This window comes from Pleurodeles waltl, chromosome 11, assembly GCF_031143425.1.
Source record: "Pleurodeles waltl isolate 20211129_DDA chromosome 11, aPleWal1.hap1.20221129, whole genome shotgun sequence".
Classification (NCBI taxonomy): domain Eukaryota; kingdom Metazoa; phylum Chordata; class Amphibia; order Caudata; family Salamandridae; genus Pleurodeles; species Pleurodeles waltl.
This window is the reverse complement of record NC_090450.1, coordinates 355,495,190-355,512,879: the sequence shown is the minus strand read 5'-3', so window position 1 is coordinate 355,512,879 and position 17,690 is coordinate 355,495,190. Positions and strand designations below refer to the sequence as shown.

Sequence of the window (17,690 nt, the reverse complement as noted above, 5' to 3'; positions counted from 1 at the left end):
TCTCATGCAGTTTATTGGTTCCTGTGATTGAAGACTTCAGCGGGTAGAATTTCAGGTAAGAAAAGTTACACTCGTTGCTCCAGTCAGTAGTTCCATTATCTTTATCAATTTAGACGACCTTGTACCTGTTGCGAATTACACTGTTGCATTCATCAAGAATGTCTCCTTGAGCAAGTCGGCTCTCATGAGAAAGAATTTACTACGGTTACACACACATCTCTAGCTTCTGAAAAAGTACAGTTTCAAACGTTAGAAAAACACATTTAATGTGAGACCAGCCGCTAGGCCCAGACCCTTGCTAACTAAGGCCTAGTGATTAATTTGGCAAACCCTTAACATATAACTTTTAATGTTAATACAAAATCGTACATTATTAATTCACTATTAGTTTAATTAATCATCGTATACATTGGTGGCCACTTTCAAATGTGTGCGTTCATTTTTATCCTACCATGTTTTCTATTCAGCATCTTTTATACATTATTTTGCAAGCTTTTCATATTAATATTGAATATAAAAGCTACACTCCAACAATCCCTCCTCTGATGACTCTTGTCATCACACAAATCCTTTATTTCATAACATTTTCATTTCCTAAATTTGGTCATCTCAATTTCTTCCCTTGGTTTTGCCTTTACATATTTTGCTCTGAACATGTTCTCCCTTTTCTTTTCTTCCCTCCTCGCATTATGTTTTGTCAATTTTGCTTTAATTATTTTACTAATTTTGCATGATAACCATAAGCCAAAACAATCAATATTCCCTGTATTATTTTTGCCAATATGCCATGCCAAATATTACTAAACCAGCTTTCCCACTTTAGCAAGTCCCTTTCCAACCTTTTCCCAAACACCTGGTTCTTTTAATTCTTTCAAATCAGTGCTATCTCTTGTTAGGTTAGTAAGCATACTTCTAATCTCATTACTATTGTCAGGTATGTAGGCACAGCAGTGATGCTCATTAAGCATATTTTGCTAAAGGAATGTCTAAAGCAAGCCTGTTTTGAAGAGTCCTAGCCCTCTCCGCAGCAAGTTCAGTATCCATCAGGAGTATAGCTCCTGTGAAATTTGTCAGAATGTTATCCACAATAGTAGACCACTTTCGAATCTTTATGGAGTTCAAGATAACTCCCACTGGAGGAATTATTGCTCCAAATATGTCTCCTACTACACCAGCAGCAGTCTCTCTCTTGTGTCTAGTACGAAGTAATTCAGGAACCTTCGAAAACTTCTTCAAGTCTTCTAGCTGATATATCTTTGGGAAAATAACATGTCCCATACCATCCCTGTGGAAGACGGTAATAAGCATTAAGTCCACAATTATAATAGACCCAGGGATCGCTGGATCCTGTCCATTTAACATGAACGTCCACTTATTCTGAAACAAAAACACATGCTTACATTCACTCGTTCCCACAAACACATTGTCATAATATGACTTAGGCCGTGTTATGCAAAGCTTACCTACATGTAGTGCATCTAAAGCTAATTTCCCTTGTTACCTAACTCCACTGTAACTTCCACTATTAATAAAGGATTGTTGCTGCAAGCCTTTCTCTAGTTTCCCCTTCAAAACCTTCCTTCTATCTTCAGTGTGATCTAGAAAGTTTTTCTCTTCAGATGTAAGCAAGCAAGTCAAATTATTGCAGTGTGCATAAGATGTACTAATTGTCGACGTTGTTTCAAAGAACCCCTTGACTAACTTTATAGCATAATATTTCGCTACGCTATTCAAATCTTCTATGATAGGCACATAAGAGAACACAAGGTCGTGATTGGAGTAGAAATATTGTATTTCTTCCTGGTTATAGAACCAGGTTAGTAACGAACTACAGTTTATCCCATAGGTTAAGGTTAGACTATGATAGGTAACTCCCTCTTGCACTGAAACAGGAATCTGCGTACACACATAACAAGCTTTTGCATCCATGGTATCAACATGTTCACTCAGCAAGCAATAGAAAACATTAGTAGACAGTTCTCCCTTTGTATTAGTGCCTTCATGCAAATACCTAGTATCTTGCTCAAACCTCTCCCAAGGTGTTAGTATAGCCGTCTCAGGAATTGTAGCATTGTTAGTTTCATTCTCATCCACCAATCGCATTTCCACAAACAAAGCTATAATGAATATCACACATACAACGCCCAAAGCAAAACCCAAATATTTCCAACGCCTACTTCCCCCAGTATCATCTCCCGTGCTAGGCATGATCTGTAAAGAATCAGAAAGCAGAATGCTCTAAGTGTAAACAACCAACTGAGGATGGTTTAAAACTTTTTTTTCTCCTTTTCTGCTTTTTTTTTTTGGCAAAGCTAAGCAAAGTCTCTCTTTGACAAGTATTTACAGATTTTCATTCACTCCCAGGATCCTTGTCAATTCGGTTAGCAGCCTGTCACAATCAGTTTTCAGAAGGTCAATTCAGGTTAACAGTGTCACATCCGGTAACTTATCAGTCTCTTTTCTCAGCTTCTTTTAGCTCAATTTCAACTTAACACAATCCTTTTTCTTTGTAGCCAAACTCAGGTACTATAGTATTGACCTGGGACTTCTCTATGAAAACAGAATGCTAAGTATTCTTGTTGCCACTCAGCTGATGTTGCATACACCCATTCAGGACATGCATGCCTTCTATTTGCTACTCTTTTTCTTTTCAATTTGCGGTCACCTTGCAACTCTCCTTCGCTCTAGGCCTCCTTCCTTGTTGTATCGACCTCTTCTTCAATTGTCTCATCAACAACCACCTTTCCTTTTGTCACTTGCGATTCTGGCCACTTATCTCCTTTCAGTGTCTCCTTGGTCTTTGATCTTCCTGGTGGCAGCTCGTTGCCCTCCTCTGTTTCTATGGCATTTTCTCTTGATGGACCTGCAAGCGGCTCAGGAGGAGTCCGGGCACTCTGACTTTCTTCTGCCTCAACTCCCTCTCCTTCTGGGTCTGTCAGTGGCTCTACTTCAAATCCATATCCGTCTGCTTCTGGGAGAACCTCTCTTTGTGTCGGTCCTCCTGGCGCCTCAGTTGAGATAGGCTCACACTCACCCCTTTGGGTCTCGTCTCTTACTGAAGTGACCAAGCCGTCCTCAATGGGCTCTCCTTCTGTCTCAGTTCCCCTTTGATTACACTCTGGCCCTGAGACTTCCTTTTCTGCTGTTACTTTCGACAATTCAAGTTCCTCGTCAGTTGGACATGTCACCTTATTTGTGTGACTGGCATGGATCCAGTTTGGAATTCCCGCACAATTCACAGCAGTAGTAGTTGTCAGTATTACTTGATATGGCCCCTTCCAACGTGGCTCCAAACACGACTTCCTCACGTGTTTCTTGATGACAACCCAGTCACCAGCTTTCAGGTTGTGACCTGGATCACTTATCGGTGGCAATGTGGTGGCTTCCACCTGGTGAGAGAAAGAGCGGACCACATCAACCAGGCCCTTGCAGAAGTCCAACACCATATCATCTGTGATATTCACAAGAGCATTTGCAGGCACTGCGGGCAGGCTCGTAGCTCGGCCCATGAGAATTTCATGAGGAGACAGTCCTGTTTTCTTGTTGGGTGTGTTTCTCATAAAAATTAACACTAAGGGCAACGCATCAGGCCATTTCAAATTTGTAGCTGCGTACATTTTTGCCATTCTCGACTTAAGGGTACCATTCATCTGCTTCACTAATCCTGAGGCTTCAGGGCGGTAACTACAATGCAACTTCTGTTCAATGCTGCACACAAGAGCTTAACCACCTCATTGTTGAAGTGACTTCCCCTATCCGATTCTAAAGAGATCGGAAACCCGAAACGTGGAATCAATTCCCTAAGCAGCAGGTTTGCTACTGTAAGACTGTCATTTTTGCGTGTAGGGTAAGCTTTGATCCAGTGACTGAAGATGCACACAATCACCAACACCTATCTCAGACCTCCACACACAGGCATCTCAATAAAATCCAATTGCATTTTGCTAAATGGTCCTCCTGCTCTCCCAATGTGGCTCAAATTCACCACTGTCCCTTTCTCCACATTCATCTGTTGACAGATAATGCACCTGTGACAAATCACTTCTGCGGCTTGTCTGAACTTCGGGTTGAACCAATCAATCTTGAACAACCTGATCATGGCATCTCTCGCAATATGTCCATGGTAGAACCTTACAAACTGTGACAGAAGACTGTTTGGCAAAACCATTTTCCCCCCCATCTGAAACCCACAAATCATCTCGTCTTTGTACACATTTCATCTTAACCCAAGAGCGTTTCTCCTCTCTGCTGGCACGACCCTGCAGCAAACGTAATTCCTCCAACGTGTCAACCACCCTTAATGCGTAACCTGTGCATGTCTCATTTTCTGTTTCAGGTAACAATTCCCACTGATCCTTTAACGATACACAGTTCAATGCCCAAAACCTTGCGACTTGATCCGCATATCCATTTCCCATTGAAACAAAATCTTGTGACTTCACATGAGCACTGCATTTTACCACGGCAATTTCAAGAGGTAACTGAATCGCGTGCAACAACTCCTTAATTCTCTCACCGTTTTTCACTGAAGAACCAGAGGAGGTCAGGAAACCCCTTTGTGACTATAATTGGCCAAAATCATGGACATTTCCAAATCCGTATCTGCTGTCAGTATAGATAGTTACCTTCAGTTTGTCAGCGGCATGGCATGGCATGCCCTGGTAAGAGTAACCAATTCAGCCACCTGAGCAGAGTATACTCTTTTAATCCAAGAGGCTTCTAGGATGCCAGTGATGGTACACACAGCGTATCCGGGTCTCAGTACTCCTACTGAATCTCTTAAACACGAGCCATCAACAAGGATAATGTAATCATTTTCTTCCAATTGGGTATCTCGAATGTCAGGTCTCGGTTTGGTGCACAGTTTGGTTACCTCAAGACAATCGTGTTCTACATCATCGGCATCCTCAACTTCTGTATTTTCATTTGGAAGCAAAGTTGCCGGGTCCAACACAGTACATCTTTTCAGTGACACATTTGGTGACCCCAATATAATAGTTTCATATTTCGTCAATCTGGCATTTGTCATGTGCTGAGTTTTGATCTGGGTCAATAAAATTTAGACTGAATGTGGGACCATAACTGTTAAAGGATGTCCCATCACTATGCCTTCACACTGTGTGAAGCTTTGACCCACTGCTGCAACGGCACGCAGACAACCCGGTAAGGCTGCTGCGACTGGGTCCAAAGTAGCTGAAAAATATGCTACTGGTCGGTTTGCACCTCCATGGACCTGTGTCAGGACAGACAAGGAACAAGCATCACGTTCATGACAAAACAGGACAAAAGGCTTCGTGTACTCAGGCATACATAAAGCTGGAGCCCTGCACATACACTCCCTCAACTCAATGAATGCCTTCATCTCCTTCTCGGACATAGTTACAGCATCTGGGCCATCCTTAACTTCTTTAACCGTCAGTCTCACCAGCGGCTCGGAGATAATTGAGAAATTAGGGATCCACTGATGACGGTAGGCCACCATTCCCAGAAACATCCTAACGTCTCTGTGTCGTTGGGGGACTCATCTGTAATATGGCGGTCACTCTTTCCTTGGATATTTTCCTCGACCCCTTCTCAATTAGATGACCTAGGTATTTTACCTCTTTCTGGCAGTATTGCAACTTCTTTCGGGACACCTTATGCCCATTCTTTCCCAAGTGCTTCAGTAAGGCAATAGTATCGTACTTGCAATCATCTCTCGTTTTAGATACAATTAACAAGTTATCAATTTACTGCACTAGTGTCAATTGGAAAGGCAATTCCAATGACTCCAAGTCTTTCTTCAGGATCTGATTGAAGATTGAAAGTGACTCCGAAAACCCTTGAGGGATTCGACCCCAACTGTAAACCTTGTTCAAGAACTTAAAACTGAAGAGAAATTGACTGTCCTCGTGAAGAGGCACAGAAAAGAATGCTTGGGACAAATCCACAACTGTGAACTACTCTGAGTCACATGGGACCTGAAACATAATCACAGCTGGATTTGGCAACACTTCACCACTATGTCATTGATCTTTCTCAAGTCTTGAACTATTCTAACTTTCCTACAAGGCTTCCTCAGTCCCATTATAGGTGAATTACATGGGCTGCTCATCACTTCCTTCAGGACCCCTTACTTCACAAAGTCTGCAATTATCTGCGTTACCTGTATGAGGGCAGCCTGCGCCATGTGGCACTGAGGTACTTGGGGGAACACGGCATTTGGCTTCACATCGACTTTGACTGGTTCTACTCTTTTTATCAGTCCCACTTCCTTTCCTGTCAAGTCCCACTCTTTCTCTTTGACGGTCCTATGCAGGTCTGCGGGCAAATCAGTCACGGTGAACATTGGGAAGAAGCTTATCAGGTGGTACTCCTCATCTGTTGTCTCCATCTCAGGCTCTGAGATCTGACCATCATCCCCTTCATCGTCACTGTTTGTCTGCACCTTTATCCCTTCATTGGAACAAGTGATAGAACACCTTGTCTTGCACAGTAAGTCTCTTCCCAGTAGGGACACCAGACTTGAGTCGCAAACCACTAATCTGTGCAGTCCCTGGAAGGTACCAATCTCAACCTGAACCGGATCTGTAATTGGGTTAGTCAGGAGCTGGTTTGCTACTCCTACTACCTTTATTGTACGTCCCGAAAGGGGCAATTTCGGAACCTCTGCACGTCTGACGGTAGAGCGAGTAGCTCCTGTGTCGACCAAAAATGAGACCTTGTGACCCATCACTTTCCCTTGCACATAGGGCCCTCTCTGGTCTACTTCTAGGGAGGCTGAAAGTCTACACTCATTATCTGAACTCATCTGACCAGTCATCGTTTATTCCATTCTCACCACGCAATGGGAACTGTTGTACTGTGTTCTTTTGACTCATTCCTTGACCTGTGACCTGTTGAGGAAGCATCGCCTGTTGCTCTCCCATTGGTGCTAAGGGCAACTGCATTTGCTGTCTGGGTACCATGGGAATCTGCTGTTGCATCTGCTGCATCTGTACTGGTTGTACACGTGGCATCTGCACTTGTTGCATGGGTTGAAGACCCTGCATCTGAGCCATGTGATTCTGAAAGTTCAGATTTGGACCCCTCATTCTTGGTCCTTTTAATATTTTGGAATGCATTGAGATCCTTGCTTTGTTGAACAACACCCTTCTGCACCATCATCGGGCACTCCCGCTTCCAGTGTCCGACCCCCCCCCGCACGCTGACATGGTAACACCTTCTTCATCCCCTGTACATCATTCTTAACTGTAACGGTATTCAAATCTGGACCACGGTTCACAAAACCTCCTCGACCTCTGCCTCTTGCTTGCGCCTGAAACATCCCGTTTCCTTGCGGCTGTTGCACCATCTGTTGTACTCCATTTCCCTGCATCCCTGCTTGTGATGCCTTAATTTGCATCACCATCACTTTCTCCTTCAACTTTCTCTGCTTCAACTCAATCTCGTCACTACAGTATTTCGCATACTGCAACACCTCATCAATCGGCTTTGCTTGCCAACAGATCAAATGATTCTTAATCATCTGGCTAATCTCTGGTCTCAATCCCTCAACAAATCTGAACACTAGGTGATTCATGTCTTTCGGCTCTATGACCTCTGTAATGCTTGAACGCCTTGAACAACCTCTCATAGTAGGCATGTATCGACTCTTTAGCTTCCAGTACCGTTTGAACAATCTTTTGCCAATCAATATTCTGCGGCAACACCTTCTGCTTCAAAAACTCAATCACCTTATAATAGTACTTCATTACATCCAGAGATGGTGCTCCGTAACCCTGTCCCTTGCCGTTTCTGCGGTTGGCCAATCAATACTTCTCTTGCACTCGAGCCACAAATCAGCAGGAACAATGATCTCAAACAGGGTATTCAGGTCTTCCCAGAGACACTTCGCAAGCTTCACAAACCTGTCTTTCTGCTGATACCACTCTATTGGCTTCGCCCTCAACCTGGGAAAGTCATTTGTAAATGACAGAATGTCACCTCTAGACCATGGTACATGAACAAGAACCCCTCCAGCTGTTTCTCTCATGGGTAGCATTTTTATTGTACTAGTATCCAGTGCTGGTTTCGCCTGCTGCGGCTCCGAGCAATCACTCTTTCTTTTATCTCTTTTCTTTGCCCATCTGCCTTCCCACTTTTCTGAAGCTCCCCAACCTTGGCGCTCTGCAGTATTTCTTTGAGGTGTGCCTTCATCCCAGTAGACCTCATGTGATCAAAATCCTTTGGCTTGAAGTCTAACCTGTAGCTCCTCTTCAGATGCTCAGGATTGTCTAAGTCTATGCCATATTTGTCTGCTAGGTTTGCCAACCTCTGATGCACTTTGCTCACTTCTTTAGTTATTTTCGGGCACAAATACTTCAATTATGCCTCAGTATAAGACTCTAGTCTGTTCACTCCCATGCTTCCTTCAACTAGTTCAGCTGCTTCCATGCCCAACCTCACACAATTCAGGTACTCTTCTCTTTCCGACTGCTCTGCTGTTGCAGGGGTAATGTATGGTGAATTTAACTTGTCTAACCATTCATTCAGTTGTTGCGCATTTAGACCTTGCAAAGATAGATTCCCAATCTGCATTACTGATGTTTGTGGCACATTTGCACTTGAGATCTGCAGTTAGCAGTCCCAAACCTGAGTGTCTCATGGCATCTGGAGGAACCCCTATCGGACTGAAGTCTAACAGGGACCTCGACCTCTTTTCCATCTGTTCCACTGGAGTCATCCCTTGAGAGCTCCCTACAAACCCTCCTCTTGTCATGCCCTGGGTCATCACTCCCTGATCACACACGCTAGGCTTGTACTGCGCGTACAATGGTACTGGTGGACCAACTGTGATGGGTAAGGATATGGCGGCTGGTGCCGGCTTATTTCCCACAACCTGTGGAACGTTGGCTCCCATATTCTGATTCATTATTCGTGCCGTAGCTAACTGCGGTCCTGTGACCGAAGTGTAACTCGGAACCATCTTTTGGTGCGGCAGTAAAAGTGGAGTTGGCTCAATCTGCACTAACTTGGGCCTCGTATATGTCTAATCAGGCAACACCATCAAGCTCGTAGTTGTTTCTAACATTGGGACATCAGGGTAGAGCCTCTGAACTGGTGGTGGCGGCAACTGCGTCTGCATCTCTGGAGCAGCAGACACACTGACACTATTCTGAACTGGAGCTGGTGTCGCAACTGTATTTACCTGTGCCGTATTCGCTGTTCCCTGGCTCTGTGTTGAGTTAATAGGACCTGCACTAGTACTTGGTCTATTGTCATCCATGGCATGGGGCGGTGGAAGATCATGTGACAACTGATTAAGGAACTCATCATCATCTGAGCCATCTGCATCTGCCCAAGACCTTTTAGTCTCCTTTTCCTTGCTAGAACCCTTATCTGTTTTACAAGTGGCCTTTCTTCCTTGCGTGTCTGCTTCCTGAGTTATTGCCGGGAACATCCTGATCCGTCTATTATCTCCCTTCTTCACATTCTGTGTTCACTATCCCATCTAGCCCCTGCTAGTGTCTTTTCTGCCTTCCTCATTCTCCTCTCAAATTTTTGTTGCTGCTGTCATATGGCCATCAGTTCCCAAATCACTAAAGCCTCAAACTGTGCTGGTCTCAGAGGTGGCTTTTGCTCATTTAACACCTTGCGCAAATTCTCTAAGATCATTATGTTGAATGACTCTTTCTCTGGAAACGCTAAACTCCTATCTTTTTCTGTTAATTTGCACCATTGCTTTAGCCAAAGACATGTCGCGACTCCCTTCTCCTCCATTACGGCATAAGCCGGAGTATTCTCTGGCGGTGTAGGCTCCCCCACATTCGTGGTAATGTACACATCTCCCCTCGAAGTGCTCCTTAGAGCCTTGAAGAACTTAATTTTTGCGTCTTTTATTTAATTTATAACTGAATCAGGGAGTGACTTTAATTCCCAGAACACCCTTCGCCCACCTTCTCAACCAATTGCCTCTCACGGATGGCTACCAATCCGTGCGCGACCCGTCTCACTGATCGACCTATCCAAGCACGGCTCCAATGGCGTCACACTCACACACACTGGGGCTGACAAAGTCTTGCGGCTTGTCTCCCTCACCCTCGATCCGCACAAAACTAATGCAACATATTGCAAGCACCAAAAACTAAAATTTGCCGGTTTACTACAGGAAGGGTAACACAATTGTTTCAGAACTTTACAGAGATTTCACTTTAAGCCTCGGCCGTTACTCTCTCCTTCTCAGATCCCGCACTCGCAAGCAAAATTTGACCCGCAAATTCTACTCTCGACTTGTCAATGGTTTGTCCTAGTGCACTTTAGAGCTCACCAAATCTCCATCGAAGTTTTCATTCACTCACTTTGACTCAAATTCGACTCATCAACCAAGCCCGATTGACCTATTAAACTGCGCAAATTACAACATAAACCATGTGCCTCATACACTCATTAATATACTTCGGAGTCTTAGACCACGCAGGGTCTGTACGTCACGAACAACCACGTGGACAATTTTTTAGCACAAAGCACCACACTCACATGAAGTTCGCCGACTTACCTACTCTCATACTGCGGAGTACGCACACTCCTACTAAAACATTACCTGGCCTACAAATCCTCATAAACTTCACAATTCACCTGCGGTATGCATAAGCTGTGCAAGCGCGAACCCTACTTCACTCACACTATCACTAGAACACCAAGAACATACCCAACTCACTTCGGCAGGCTCCGGGGTCCCGGGAAAGTCATTTGGGATTTAGGGGAACATTATCTTTCCAATTTGCATTGTCGCAAAAACATTTCTAAAACAATGGTCCCTCGTCTTAGGGCCTCAAAGGGCCGGAACCGTCCTCTGCTACCAGAACTGCTAACGCGTCTCGTCCTAGCTGATTTATTTACACGGGGACTCGTTTCAGGCCAATGAACCTTTTGACGCTGATTGGGGACTCCTTAAGATGAGATAGCTACTTGGCATTTCAATCAAAAGATCAATCACTTCTTCAGTATTCGCAATAACTAATCGATTCGCTTTGCCAATACCCTCCAATAAGACTAAACCACCATGACTTTCCAGCCAATGAATGATCACACAAAACTAATAAAGGTTTAGCTATTTATTCCCTATTAGTTACAATTCTAATGTCATGTTTATTAGTCTCAATACCAATAAGCACATCAAAAGAATTATAATACGGCAACTTGAATAAGACTTTATCAAAGCAAAAATCAGGAACATCAGAACAAAGCACGATGTCAACATGAATCAACTTTAGCAGAGTACCATGAATACAGCATACAACAAAGCAAAGATTCAGTCATTTGTCTATTTGCACCCAATATTAGTGAATTCCTTAACTAACGTCTAATTGGCATCAGCATGTTGGGCTTCATGCAAAACAATTTAGTAACACAAATTTAGAAAACATCTAACTATGGTCTCTGTCAAAAGTGCAGTTGGTACCTAAAAAGAAAAGGCAAACAGACAATTACAATTTCATTATCATATACTTACCCTCCATAGTGGGTCAGCATACAGAGTCAGTCTTCGTCCACAGGACATCGGTCGATTCGCCGTCAGCCAGGATAGGACAGCAAAGTCTCAACAAGATAGGGTAAGAAGGAATTCTTCCCTCATAAGGAGAAGTGCAAATCAGGCAAGAGTAAGACGAGGATGGTTTAGGGCATCAACCAGCTAAAGACAAAGGTGGTCATTACAACCCTGGCGGTCGGTGTTACAGCGGCGGTAAGACCGCCAACAGGCCGGCGGTAAAAAAAAATGGAATTACGACCGTGGCGGAAACCGCCAACAAAGACCGCCACTTTAACACTCCGACCGCCACTGCGGTACAAACAAACAGCGCGGCGGTCACCGCCAACAGACAGGCGGGAGACAATGTACCACCCACAGTATCACAACCTACCAAACCGCCACCTTTTCCGGGGCGGATTCACCACAAACAAAAACACGGTGGGAACAGGACTTCGAAGGGAAAAGGCTCCCCTCGCCACACCCCACGAGGAACCAGGACGCCATGGAACACTAGCTCCACATTTTACCAGCCTTTATCTTCTTGTTCCTCTACCAGGAGCATGAATGCCGGCGGCGAAGACCACAGTGAGTACTGCACCTACGACACAAGGGAGGGAAAAAACTGTGACACACACGCAACACCCCCACCCACGACAACACACACACTAATACAGCATGATACTTTACAGTTACACCCCTCAACCCCCCCGGAAGAATGCAAAGACAAAAGGAAATGAGCTGAGCAATTTTAATATATTAAAATTCAGTAGTCAAATAATATACATACACTATTTACAAATATATACACCAAGAATATTAGTCCAGGGTATTCCACCCTTAAAGTCTGTTGACCACTGGGCCCACACAACATACCCGAACATGACGGAGAGAACACTGCAGTGGCATCAGATAGAAATAAAACAGACACCTCAGGGGGAAGGGAAAGGGGGGCACCTCAGCCGGTTGAGTGCATGACGACAAATCCACGAGGGGGCCCCATGCCTACTGTTCAATCCTGGGGAGTGCAAAGCCACAGTCTCACATGTCTCTACAGTGGGTAGGTTGCCCACTGTTCGATCCTGGGGAGTGCAAAGCCACAGTCTCTCAAGTGGATAACAGTCTCCACTGGTTCTGGAGGGGGCTTGGTGCCCAGTGTGCTTCATTCTGCCAAGGACAGAGGTAGTGGATGTATCTCTCCACTGGTTCTGGAGGGGGCTTGGTGCCCAGAGTGCTTCATCCTGCCAAGGACAGAGGTAGTGGATGTGATACTCCACTGGTTCTGGAGGGGGCTCGGTGCCCAGAGTGCTTTAACCTGCCAAGGACAGAGCTAGTGGATGTATCTCTCCACTGGTTTTGGAGGGGGCTTGGTGCCCAGAGTGCTTCATACTGCTCGTGGCGGCCTCAGTAGCATCAGTGCTTTTTGCGCTCATGGGCCTGCTGTGCTTGTGGCGGTGGTGTCTTTGGCAGCAGTGATTGTGGCGGCGTTGTCCTTGGCAGCGCTTCAGCTGCTGGCGGTCGCCTCCTGGGCAGCGGGGCTGATGCTGGCGGCCCTGTCTGGGCCAGCGAGGCTGCTGGCGGTCCTGTCTGGGCCAGCGGGGCTGCTGGCGGTCCTGTCTGGGCAGCGGGGCTCCTGCTGGCGGTCGCCTCCTGGGCAGCGGGGCTCCTGCTGGCGGTCGCCTCCTGGGCAGCGGGGCTCCTGCTGGCGGTCGCCTCCTGGGCAGCGGGGCTCCTGCTGGCGGTCACCTCCTGGGCAGCGGGGCTCCTGCTGGCGGTCGCCTCCTGGGCAGCGGGGCTCCTGCTGGCGGTCGCCTCCTGGGCAGCGGGGCTCCTGCTGGCGGTCACCTCCTGGGCAGCGGGGCTCCTGCTGGCGGTCACCTCCTGGGCAGCGGGCTGCTGGTGGTCCTGTCTGGGCCAGTGGGGCTGATGGCGGTCTTCTCCGCCGTGCTGATCTTCCCAGTTTTGCCGGGTTTCTTGTGCCCCTTCCCCACCTTGGAAGGTGTTGCAGCTGACTCCACACTCCCACCCCTACCCCTGGGAGTGGCTTTGCTGGCTGTTGTCTTCCCCCTCTCCCGCCGGGCACTGGACAACTTTTGATGCTTGACAGGTGGGGGACTGTCCGTGCTGTGGCTCCTTGCCACACTGGCTGCTCTGCTGCCTGGTGCACTCCAGAATCCGGTGACTACTGGCACCACTGGTCCTGTCGATGTTGTGGCTGAGGTGCTAGTTTGGGACCTGGAGAGTCGGGCCCTAGGTGACTGACAGGGTAGGGGAGGTGAGGGATAGAGGTCAAGGGTGGACAGGAAAAGTTTCTTAGGAACACTGGGACGGGTAGCTGGAGGGGGTTTGGGAGTGGAGGAAGAGTTTGTGGTTGTAGGAGGTGTACGTTTGGTGACTTTGGGTGAAGGTGCATGCGCTGGAGGCTGTCGTGAGGTGGATGGCTTTTGGGTGGGTGTGTGCCTGTGTTTGTGTACCTTGGGAGGTGGCGTCACAGACACACTGGGAGAGGACACAGGGGATGTGTGAATGGTAGTGGGGGCGATGACTGCAAGTGAGCGGGGTGTGCTGGTGATGGAAGTAGTGGCTGTAGATGTAGTGCATGCAGGTGTGAGTGGAGACGAGACTGGGAGGGAGGAGGGAGACTAGGAGGAGGGGGACACAGTGGAGGCAGTGGATGTTGCTATGTCTGCATGTGTGTGATGCTTGCGTGAGTGTGAAGTACTGGGTTTTTCAGAACCCAGTGGTGCCAGGGAACACACCCTAAGACTTCGAGTCCTTCCTGTTTCAGACTACATAAACACAGTCTTCTTGGTGAAGTCAAAGATCTTGTTTATTGGCTGCAGCCAGTAACAGGTATCCTAGAAGTACAACACGGTGTATATTCTCAGGAGACTGCTCCCTTTGCAAAGCTAACCTTCTCTTTTATACAAAATATTATGCTTTAGGCAAACATTCCTTATTTTACAGTTGACCATTCACATATTTTCACTACAAAGAAATAGCAGGGTTATGATGACAAGCCCATATTTCAGTTTGTCCAGCCCTCAATCAATTACCCGGCAAGGCTTAGTACTTTCATCAGATATCGACGGACCCCCAATATAAATGGGCACCTCCTCCTTGTAAAGAAAGTCATAAAGAAAGAAACAGGGACAGGTGTGTGTAAGATTAGGCATGGTTTGTGTGTGATGAAAGGTTTATGATGTGTTGTGCCTTGATACTAATCTCATTCGGCCACTGGGAAAGAAACTGTCCGAACAGGTTTGGCTTCAGGCAGTGGAGTCAGCTTGCCCAGGTCACAGAGGAGTCAGCAAAGATGTACGTGTCCTTCAGACTCGTTTTCAGCATTAGACATTGGCCTATGTGAGCGCAATCATAAAATGGCTGTCGTTTAAATGGAACACGAGGGTTCAGGACGGAAACACTGATATTCGGGTGATTTCGTCACCCGAATATGAATACAATACTTGTGCATACTATTCTAATCATTCTCGGTCTGCTGATACCAAAATCGTTGTGATACGACGATGTTTATAACACGGGTCCAGAATTTTCAGTACCACAGACCCTCCTTTTGCCCTTCCATAGGCAATAACCTATACTCACGCTAATCTGAGTCCAGGTCTATATTCATAAAGTCGTTGAGATGTTGCTGTAGCATCATCCTATTACTTAGCTCGTCCCTTGATACAGGTTTCCTTACACACGACGTAGCACAGAGGCCACATATTGCAGGAGCACACTGTACACACAGACAGGACAGGAAAAGAATGGCTAAGATCATCCCAATGACTACCAGAGTCTTCCATCCCCAGGCGGATATCAGCTCCCAGAACCACCCCATCAATGACCAATCTCCTTTATCCACGTGAATAGACTCGGAGATCTTATGCAGTTTGGAAATGGCCTGGTAGACTGTCGGAGCGTTATCTGGGATGAAAACACAGCAACTTGATTGGATCACTTTACATACCCCACCTCGGTCTGCAAGTATGACGTCTAATGCGACCCTGTTCTGAAGAGTCATAAGGCGATCCGACTGGAGCTCAGCAGTCAAATTACCAAGGGCACCGGCGGTTTCAACTACCGTGGATTCAACCACCTTTGTCAATTGCCTTATGTTCCTGCTGTTAACCATAGGACCCCAAAACGGCAGAAAACTCTTTACGAAATCTCCAAATTCTTGTCCTGTAGTGTCTTCTTTACTTATGACACCTCTAACTATCCTTGTCTTATGGTAATCTGCTGCGGCCGTGTAGGTGGGAGGTAACAGGAACGAAACAAAACATGTGCCTGAGAAGTCAGGGGGCAACCATGTATAGGCTCTATTATGGCAGATGAAATAGGTACCCTTAGCTGCTAAGAACGAAGGAGAAGTCTGGGACGCAAAAACATATGTTTCAGTGCAGATACTTTTCCCTAACTGAGCTCTGGGATTCTTGCCATTACCTTGCAGACATAGGTGACCCTGATGGGGTACAGTCCAAATCGGGGAGGATCTCTTTGCTCGCTGGTTCCCACTCAGAGTAACTCCATATCCTGTTATGTTCCATCCAATATATGCTAGTGTCTCATCTCTCGGGATAGTCTCATAGGAAATATCTTCCCTAATCATATCTACTATACCCTTAGCTAGAGCACTATTCTTAGGATTATCTTTCACAGAACGTAGGGGGTTGGCTTCATACGCGTATATGAACACCGTTCTATATGCCCATACACAACCATTATGGCTGAAAAGCAGGACCAGATAAGGGATACCTTTATCAGTAGTATGAGGCATAAGACCACACACCCAACAGTTAGTTGTGTTCACTACTAATTGGTGTTGGTGTAGAAGCTGAATGAATGAATTGTTGACAAATTCTAATCTTCTGGCAGACTTGTGTTCAGGCAGAGGGTGAAAAGAATGCGAGGAAACAGTAGAAGGAGGTATGGGCTGTGTAATGGGTGCAAATGTCACTTGAAAAGAGAATAAAACATATCCTATTAAAAACGTCATTACACTAAGCAACATGAAAATACATAATATCAAAAATCGTTTCTTTGTCATTATTATACACATTCTGGCTTTAAAGTCCATCTGTCTGGCAGGTCTCATTCTTGAAAAACTCCATCCTCTCTAATTGCTGCTCGTGGTGGTAGGGTGTTCTATGCTAGGGAATGCTTTTGTCAGTCCAGGGCAACTCCCTTAGACCGACCAGAACTATCGACCTAACGTCTTCAGCTGCACTCCAAAGACTTGGGCAACCACGACCCTACAGCTGAACCCGGATGGTGGTTCGAAAAGAAAAAAAACAAAAATAAGAAAGTTTCTCAGATGAGAGAGCCGCACTTTAAAAAAATAGCAAAGGAACGGGAAAAAAATTATTTGTCCTTAGTTCTTGGTCTCAAATTATAACGGCTTTTTCCAGGTACTGTCTGGTTATGGAACAAGAGTTCAGGCTCTGTAGTGTTCAATCGAATTGACGGTGGCACAGCTTCTTGCAAATTATTGTCACTTTCTCGTTCAGAAATTGTTCCTTTTACACGTGCATCGCTAAATGGCAAAAAACGAGGCACAGTCTCAGTCTCAGAGTCAGCGATCCCCTCCTGGACCCACCGGTCGTACGGTAGAGGAAAAGGGACCCTCTTGCAGTGTATGCCGTGGATCCAGTTCTTTTTCCCTTCCACTCGAACAGCTGATCTTGTTGAGAGAAGGACGAGGTAGGGGCCGGTCCAACGGGGCTGGTCATTCTTTGTCCGCTGGAAGTTTTTGACCAGCACCCATGATCCAGGATCGATAAGATGTCCTGGAGCTTCAGAGACCTGAGGCAGAATATCGTGAACCTGTTGGTGTAGAACACGCAATTTAGCCGTCAATTAATACAAATAATCAAGCAGTACAGGGTGTTCGATCTCACTGAATTTTGTTGGTCTTGGCACTCCCCATATGTTGGCCGGGCAGCCGAACACAATTTCATAGGGACTAGGTCCCACTCGTGAATGCACAGTCATTCTTTTTGATAGGAGTGCTAAAGGCAGAGCGTCAGGCCATTTAAGACCAGAGCTCGCTTGTATCTTTGCCAACTTCAGTTTTAGCGTGCCATTATAGCACTCTACTAGTCCAGCTGATTAGGGGTGATTTGCAGCGTGGAATTTTTGCTGGATACCTAGCCCTTCACATACTTTTTTCATCACTCGACCCACAAATTCACTCCCA

At 46.0% G+C, this 17,690-nt stretch overlaps 1 protein-coding gene across 1 annotated transcript in view; it reads left to right on the top strand.

Annotated features, from left to right (window-relative positions):
- AGXT (alanine--glyoxylate aminotransferase) overlaps nucleotides 1-17,690 on the top strand; it is an 879,854-nt gene that overhangs the window by 818,570 nt on the left and 43,594 nt on the right. The gene's annotated exons all lie outside the window — the stretch shown is intronic.